Source organism: Panicum hallii, chromosome 5, assembly GCF_002211085.1.
Source record: "Panicum hallii strain FIL2 chromosome 5, PHallii_v3.1, whole genome shotgun sequence".
Classification (NCBI taxonomy): Eukaryota; Viridiplantae; Streptophyta; class Magnoliopsida; order Poales; family Poaceae; genus Panicum; species Panicum hallii.
The window spans coordinates 25,487,762-25,494,256 of NC_038046.1; the positions used below are offsets into that span (position 1 = coordinate 25,487,762).

Here is a 6,495-nt window from a genome sequence, read left to right on the forward strand (position 1 = left end):
AAAACCGAGAGATGAATATTGGAGTATGTTGGTGCTTGATTACGACAACTTTTTGATACTATTTTAATGGTGTTTTTGTATTGATTCCTATACTAACCTGCCACTTGGCACCTAAAATAGCTCCATATTCACATATATGTTGTATTTCGGATTGTTTCGCAAAATAACACAAAATATGACACAAATATGTGGTTTTTGTATGAGCTTGATTCGGGCCTGGATTTTGGACAATACAAGGAGCCTACATGAGGAAAATAAGCAATAACAGGGCATAAATGAAGGTGGGCCAATTGGCCAATAGCCCATATGCCGATCAACCTGGCGCATTTTGCTATGCAAATGCATCCACATTCGATGAACTTTTATTCCCAATTACTTGGGGATGAAGCATTTGATGATTTGGCAAGTTAATCTCATGGTCAAGCCAAAGAAAGCTCAATATTTGAAGGTCAAAGTTCCATAGAAGCAGCAAATATTTTACAGACCATATTTCCCATGTCAGAACTCTAATTGGGGTGAATTTGGTATCTAAACCGATCAGCTTGAACAAATCTACAACTTCAATGTGGAATTTCAGGCATACGAGGGAGGGATAGTCCAGGCCGATTGGCCTAGCTTTTTCTTGCTTTGTTTGATGTTCCTTTCATCCCACCCTCACGCTTTAAATACTCCCTTCCTTGACCTGGCACGAGCATCCGTCCACCAGAACTTGACGAAATAGAGAGACAAAGACCATAGGAATCTGATGGGGGCTGCAAGTCTTAAGAGTTATCTAGGAGATGGCTTAGGCTAGACCCTAGCCGCCATGGCCTCCCTTCGTGGTTCTTCCATTATGGACTTTGGGAGCAAATAGCAGATCATCAATGGTATGTACTCGGAGGTGATTGTCTAATACATCATATGCAAACTTTCTTCATGACGGCTAGTGTTTCAATGCCTCCTTTTATAGTTTCTACTATCATGACTATTTGTATCCTTAGTGTAGTTCTAGATTAGACTATTCAATATGCTTTATGTAATCGTGGTGATTAGATGTAGCATGTCGATCTTACATAATAAGTAAACACGAGATCTTATGTTTGTGCCCTTGGCACCTCTCGCATAGAATGGTAGGATGGTGACAAGATCTGTTGACGGTCAGTAGTTTAGAGATTGCTTTTCATGTGATGCATGTTGTGCTTCGATGGCGATTGAGTAATGCGAGAAAGGAAGAAAATCCATCGGATCATCAACACGAAGCACATAAAACTTTTCAAATGATGTCAAGTAAGGAAACCCAGGTATAATAGAGAAGACACAATGTTAGCACTATATTATTTTCTGGTACAAAAATTGATGAGGACAGGACATCCAGACATATGACCATGACTGGTGCCTCACATGGAAAAGGAGTCCAGCAAGCATGTCCAAGTAGAGAAGGAGGTCCAAGGCTAATTTAGTTCGAGTCACTAAGGTGAACGCCTAAAACAACTCAAGTTCGACTCCACCTCAGAGTCCAGAAGCAGCATGCACCAAAAACGACGCCCAGGTCTCATACGGAGTTTGTTTTGGACGTTCTTTATATGGATGGAAAAAGAATTTTATAGAGCTTCCAATGGCACTAGTCCTACATTAAATTTCCATCCGAGTCAAAGGGAATTATCTAAACAAGTGGACATCCAAATCTGTCAGGTGTTGTGCCGTCATCTTTTGGGCTGTTAGCCCGTGTATCGTGTTGAAACCCAAAAGAGGCATGACCAGGGGTATCTAGGTCGACACTTGGAGCATATATTTAGTAGCCACCGCTACATTAGGGTTTGAGTTTTGTTTTGTTCTAGTTTTCCAACGATAAACAGACATCTTCATTGTAACTATGATGTCGAGTCCTTTTGCTATGGATCAGGGCCCCGTTCTTGTTCGACACCACTATGGCGATTAGTTCTTTTGTGTTCAGAGATTGAACCCTTTATTTATCTTTGCTTCATACACATCTGCAATTTCAGGTTGCATGTTTATACTTTCTTGCTTATATTCTTCGATTCACTTGCAGGGTAAAGCCTTCTTGGCGAGGTCAGTCGAGTTGTGCTTGGTTGATAACTAACGGAGCAGCGGTGTAACGGTTGTAGGGGTTCAAATCATGTTTGATTAGAAGCCCAGATTGCCAACGACGAGTTCTTCACCAATCGAATCTATCATACCTATCGGAAGATCAGACCAGTGCTACATCAAGTGGTATCAATAAGATTTAGGTTAACCGTAAAGTATATTATCGTGTGCCCTTAAGATTTATCTTGTTTTCATTACCTACAGTCCGAAAAAAGCCATACAAAAATATTTCCACTATCCTATAACCCCTTTGTGCCCCACAATTTTTCGGTTCGGTTTGCTTTGCTGAATTTTAATCCCTTGCTGTGTCGGCGTGTTCATCGGGTCTATGTCTTGTTTGTGGTCTGTTTGGGTCCGTGCTTATCATCGTGCACTGCAATTCAGTTTTCATCTCTACATAGTTCTATTGCTGCCCAACCCTTGTGCATGCAGCAAGAAGTAAAGTGCACTTTGATTTTATAGTTACTGTTTTTGGTGTGAGGAGAAAAAAAAGAAAGGGTCTTTGCAAAGTAGAAATACTTTCAGCTCTGCTCTAGGGCTTGCCTTCCTAAGCAAAGCTACCCTTAGACTCTTCCGAACTTTACTTCAGATCTTCAACAACTTTAGTTAGATTAACTTGAGCTTCGCGCTGCTCACTCTCAGACTTGGGCACCAACTCGTACGTTCCGTCGGCGAGATTGGCAGTGTCTACATAAAATGCATAAGCATGAGTTGTGTTGATGGACAAGGTTATTTAAGCATTTCACTGTAAAGTTGTAATCCAACAAAACTTAAGTTAAGTTACAAAAAATTTCACTTATATTTCCTTGCAGTCATTTATCGAGCATTAATTAACTTTACTTATTTTATTAAGTAACTATGGTGTTTCTATGGCTTCATTAACATGCAGAAACTTCTATTTTTCCATTAGAAAACACAAGGCAGTAAAGTGGTGCTTGTAACTAAAGCTAGACAAGGTTTCTTGTCTTCGAAATTTTATGCAGAGTACCTTATTGAGTAACAAGTTCACTGTATAAATTTCAACTCCTTTGTGCAGCAGATTAAACATGAAAAATAAAATACACAGCTACTACTAGAACCTAGTTCTATTTATACAAAATAGACTATACAAGAATTGGTTCTCAACATTTTTCAGAATGTTCACAAGTCTATAGTAAATTTACTGTGAATTTATCAGATTTTATTGAGCAGGTTACAGAGCATAGAAAATTAAACAAAACAGATCTACAGCAGCAATAATTTATTTTTATCTGTATATCTACTATGAATCTGATCCCCATACTTTCTAGCATGACTAGTATACCAAATGTAGGCTCAGGTGAAAATTTAATATTTTTCTAAGTATAGGAACTATTTATACTTATTTAATGAATTATTCTTATCTAAAATCATATGAGCAAGTTAGGCAGGAGCAAAATGTCCCAAAATTTTTCCATAGCATCTATGTGACAATGTAACCCTACTGTAAAATTTTCACATGCAGATATACAGTACAACATCATGAACAAGCACATCTAGCAATTTATTGCCCAAAACAAGATTTATCAAGAACTTTTTCTAGAGAACAGTACTAGCCTTGAAATTTGTACACAAACACCAACATCACATTTGTAAGACACCATAAATATTTCATGTCATTTGAGGGCTTTAAAATGCCGTTAGGAAAAAGACAAGTTCAACTAGCATTTAAACATTATTAAGCATATATCCATTGTTACAGTAAAAAATTTAAACTAAAGCATGTCCTATTATTGTTACAAGGTGTAGATCTATTCACAACGATTCCAAAATATCCACATTTACTATTTTATGATTTTTCTGTGATTTTAGATTGATTTTACAAGTGATTGCCTTTTGAAAACAAAAGTTAACTCGAGTTCTCGCAGATAGGTCCCTAGATCTAACAGAAAGGAACCTATAACTTTTGCAATTAAAGCAATCAGGTCCCTAGGTGCTGCTCATGGCGGGGGAAGCTCTGTCCGGCCGAAATCCGGTGAGCTCGCTTGCCGGCGGGGAGGGCAAGGTAGGGGAGGAGCAAGAGGAGGCCTAGGTCTACCTTTGGGTGGTCTTGGTTGGGCCGAGGAGGGATAGGGAGGGCTGCTGGTGGTGAGCAGGAGCTCCGGCGCGTGTAGGCAGCGCGCAGCGGTGGTCTGGCGAGGGAGGGTGGTGGTGGTCGGGCTAGGAGATTTCGGTGGGAGGTGGCGGAGCTCGCTGAGGGGTCAATTTGGGCGGAGGAAGACCGGAGGTGGGGGCTCCATGGTGAGGTCGAGCTCGGCGGCGCCAATGGCGGGCGGCTGTGTTGCTCGGGCGCGAGAAGGGGGCCGGTTCGGCTTTTAAAGACGCTGAGGGAGAGGGGAGAGGGTGAGAGGAGGTCTGGGCATGTGCGCAGGGCTCACGCGCTGTCGGGGTAGGCCGGCGGAAGGCGCTCGGCACCTTTACTGGTCGTCGTGCGCCCGCAGGCATCCTGTACCACGCGGCTGCCAGTGGTAGGGCGGGTTGTGGCACACGCGACGAGGGCGCGGTGACGGCAGCAGCTGTCGGCGGCCTATCGAGCGAGGAGGCTTGGCGCGGTGTGGTGGTCAGGCATCGCCGGCCACCTGGAGCCGATGCCCCACCATGGTCTGAACAGGGGAGGGGAGGGAGGAGACAGAAAGGGAGAAGGGAGAGAAAAAGAAAGGTCAACTGCTGTTTGACTGAAGAAAAACTTCCAAATTTTGAACAAAACTCAAAAAACTCTCAACACAAAAGTTGTAGAGAATTTAAAACTCTACTGTTTCAGGCTAAATTTCAATTGGACTATAGTTTAGAAGTTATTTTAGATTCACTCGAATTTGAACTACTTGTCAATTCATGTTCAAATTTCAAATTTTGGTCAAAATTTCTAAATCCTTTTTTTTAGATCATGTTAACGGGGATAGGTTAATATATTTTGCTAGACATGTTGAGTTGATTTTGGGAACAATTATAGAGTGCATTTTACTAAGCACATCTAGACATGCAATACATACCTACATACATACACATACACATGCATTTTTTGAATGAAATGCTTTGTTTGAATTTTTCTTGTTCATTATGCATGATGCTGTATGCATGATCTTGTTTTAGCATTTTAAACACCTAGGGTTTTACATTCATCACCCGGAAGCGCAAGGCAGCTGTCATCTCAGTCCATGATGATGAACCCTTGAGGTAAGTATTTCCAGACTATTGCGAGTACCTTTCTCAAACTCTTCTTGAGCTAGATTTTAAAAACTCTCCCCTTGTTTTCTTTCTTTTTTTTAGTGTTGATGCTTCTGACCCCAAGCGCTCGAAGCACGGGGTAGAAGACAAAACTGCCGGTGATGCTACAACAAGGCAGAGCATGCCGACTGTTGTAGCAGAGCCATCATTGAATGTTGTTGGAGACGCGGCAGGTGGCCCACTGAGGCAAACTTCCAGCTCGGCTGGCAAACTTGCCACCATGAGTACTTTGGGTGCCGTTCCAGCACCTAATGTGCTCAAAATAAAGTGTGAAAAATATCTTCATTGTAAGTACTCGAGTACTTTTCTCTTGCAGATTTTGTAAGCTCATAAGTAATAATGTATCCGACAGTTTCTCTGTTGTGCATAGGAAATCCACTGTGTTGGTGTTTTACCGCCACGCCCACTGAGGGATACCCTCGAGGTGGAGGTAGGGTGTTGCCGAGATCAGAAACTCAAAGGTGTAAGGAACATGAAGTTTAGATAGGTTCAGACTGTCGAGAGCGTAATACCCTACGTCCTGTGTGTGGTTTGTATTATCTTAGATATTGATCAGGTTGATCTTGGTTGGAGGGGGTCCCTGCCCACCTTAAATTGTTTGGGGGGACAGGGTTACATGGAAATCCTAGCCGGATACGAGCTCAGGAATCCTACCCGAGTACTTTTCGCGTAATTTCCTTTTGTTCCGACTAGTTCTACTACGGTACGAGTAGTTCTACTACAGTACAAGTAGTAACAACTGATGTAGGGCGTGGGCCATATCCCATCCGTTATTCTAGAATATGTACGCCATGTACGCAGTCCCGTGGCCCCGGGTATGACAAGCCCTCGAGCTCTTCGTAGTCGAGTACTGCAGGCTTCCGAGTACTTGTGAAGGCGTCTTCGCATTCTCCCAAACTCCATCTTGAAGGTGTCTTCCAAGTACTTCCTTGGCTGCATCGAGGCTGTGAGGTGGTCATGCCCCGAGTAGTTGCCAAGTCTTCTTTTATATGGGGTGCGATTAAACTCACGCTCCATATGGTGTTGCCCCCGAGGCTTAGATTGACTCGAAGAATCAGGCTGAGGGTCAAATTAGTCTTGAATCTTCTATCCTTATCTTCCAAAAGATTTGAAAAATAAGTCGCTAATGACACGTGTCCTGCAGCCCTCGAGCCTTGAATCCAAATC

At 42.4% G+C, this 6,495-nt stretch overlaps 1 long non-coding RNA gene across 2 annotated transcripts; it reads left to right on the plus strand.

The window, feature by feature from the left end:
• Positions 1-709: 709 nt before the first annotated feature.
• On the plus strand, positions 710-5,965 carry LOC112894492. 2 transcript variants are annotated; one of them, XR_003228988.1, is made up of 4 exons: positions 710-866; positions 2,030-5,277; positions 5,371-5,615; positions 5,681-5,965. It is a non-coding gene; the product is annotated as an uncharacterized LOC112894492 (long non-coding RNA). The 2 variants fall into 2 exon arrangements; XR_003228989.1 differs by having other exon boundaries at positions 5,699-5,746.
• Positions 5,966-6,495: the final 530 nt, after the last annotated feature.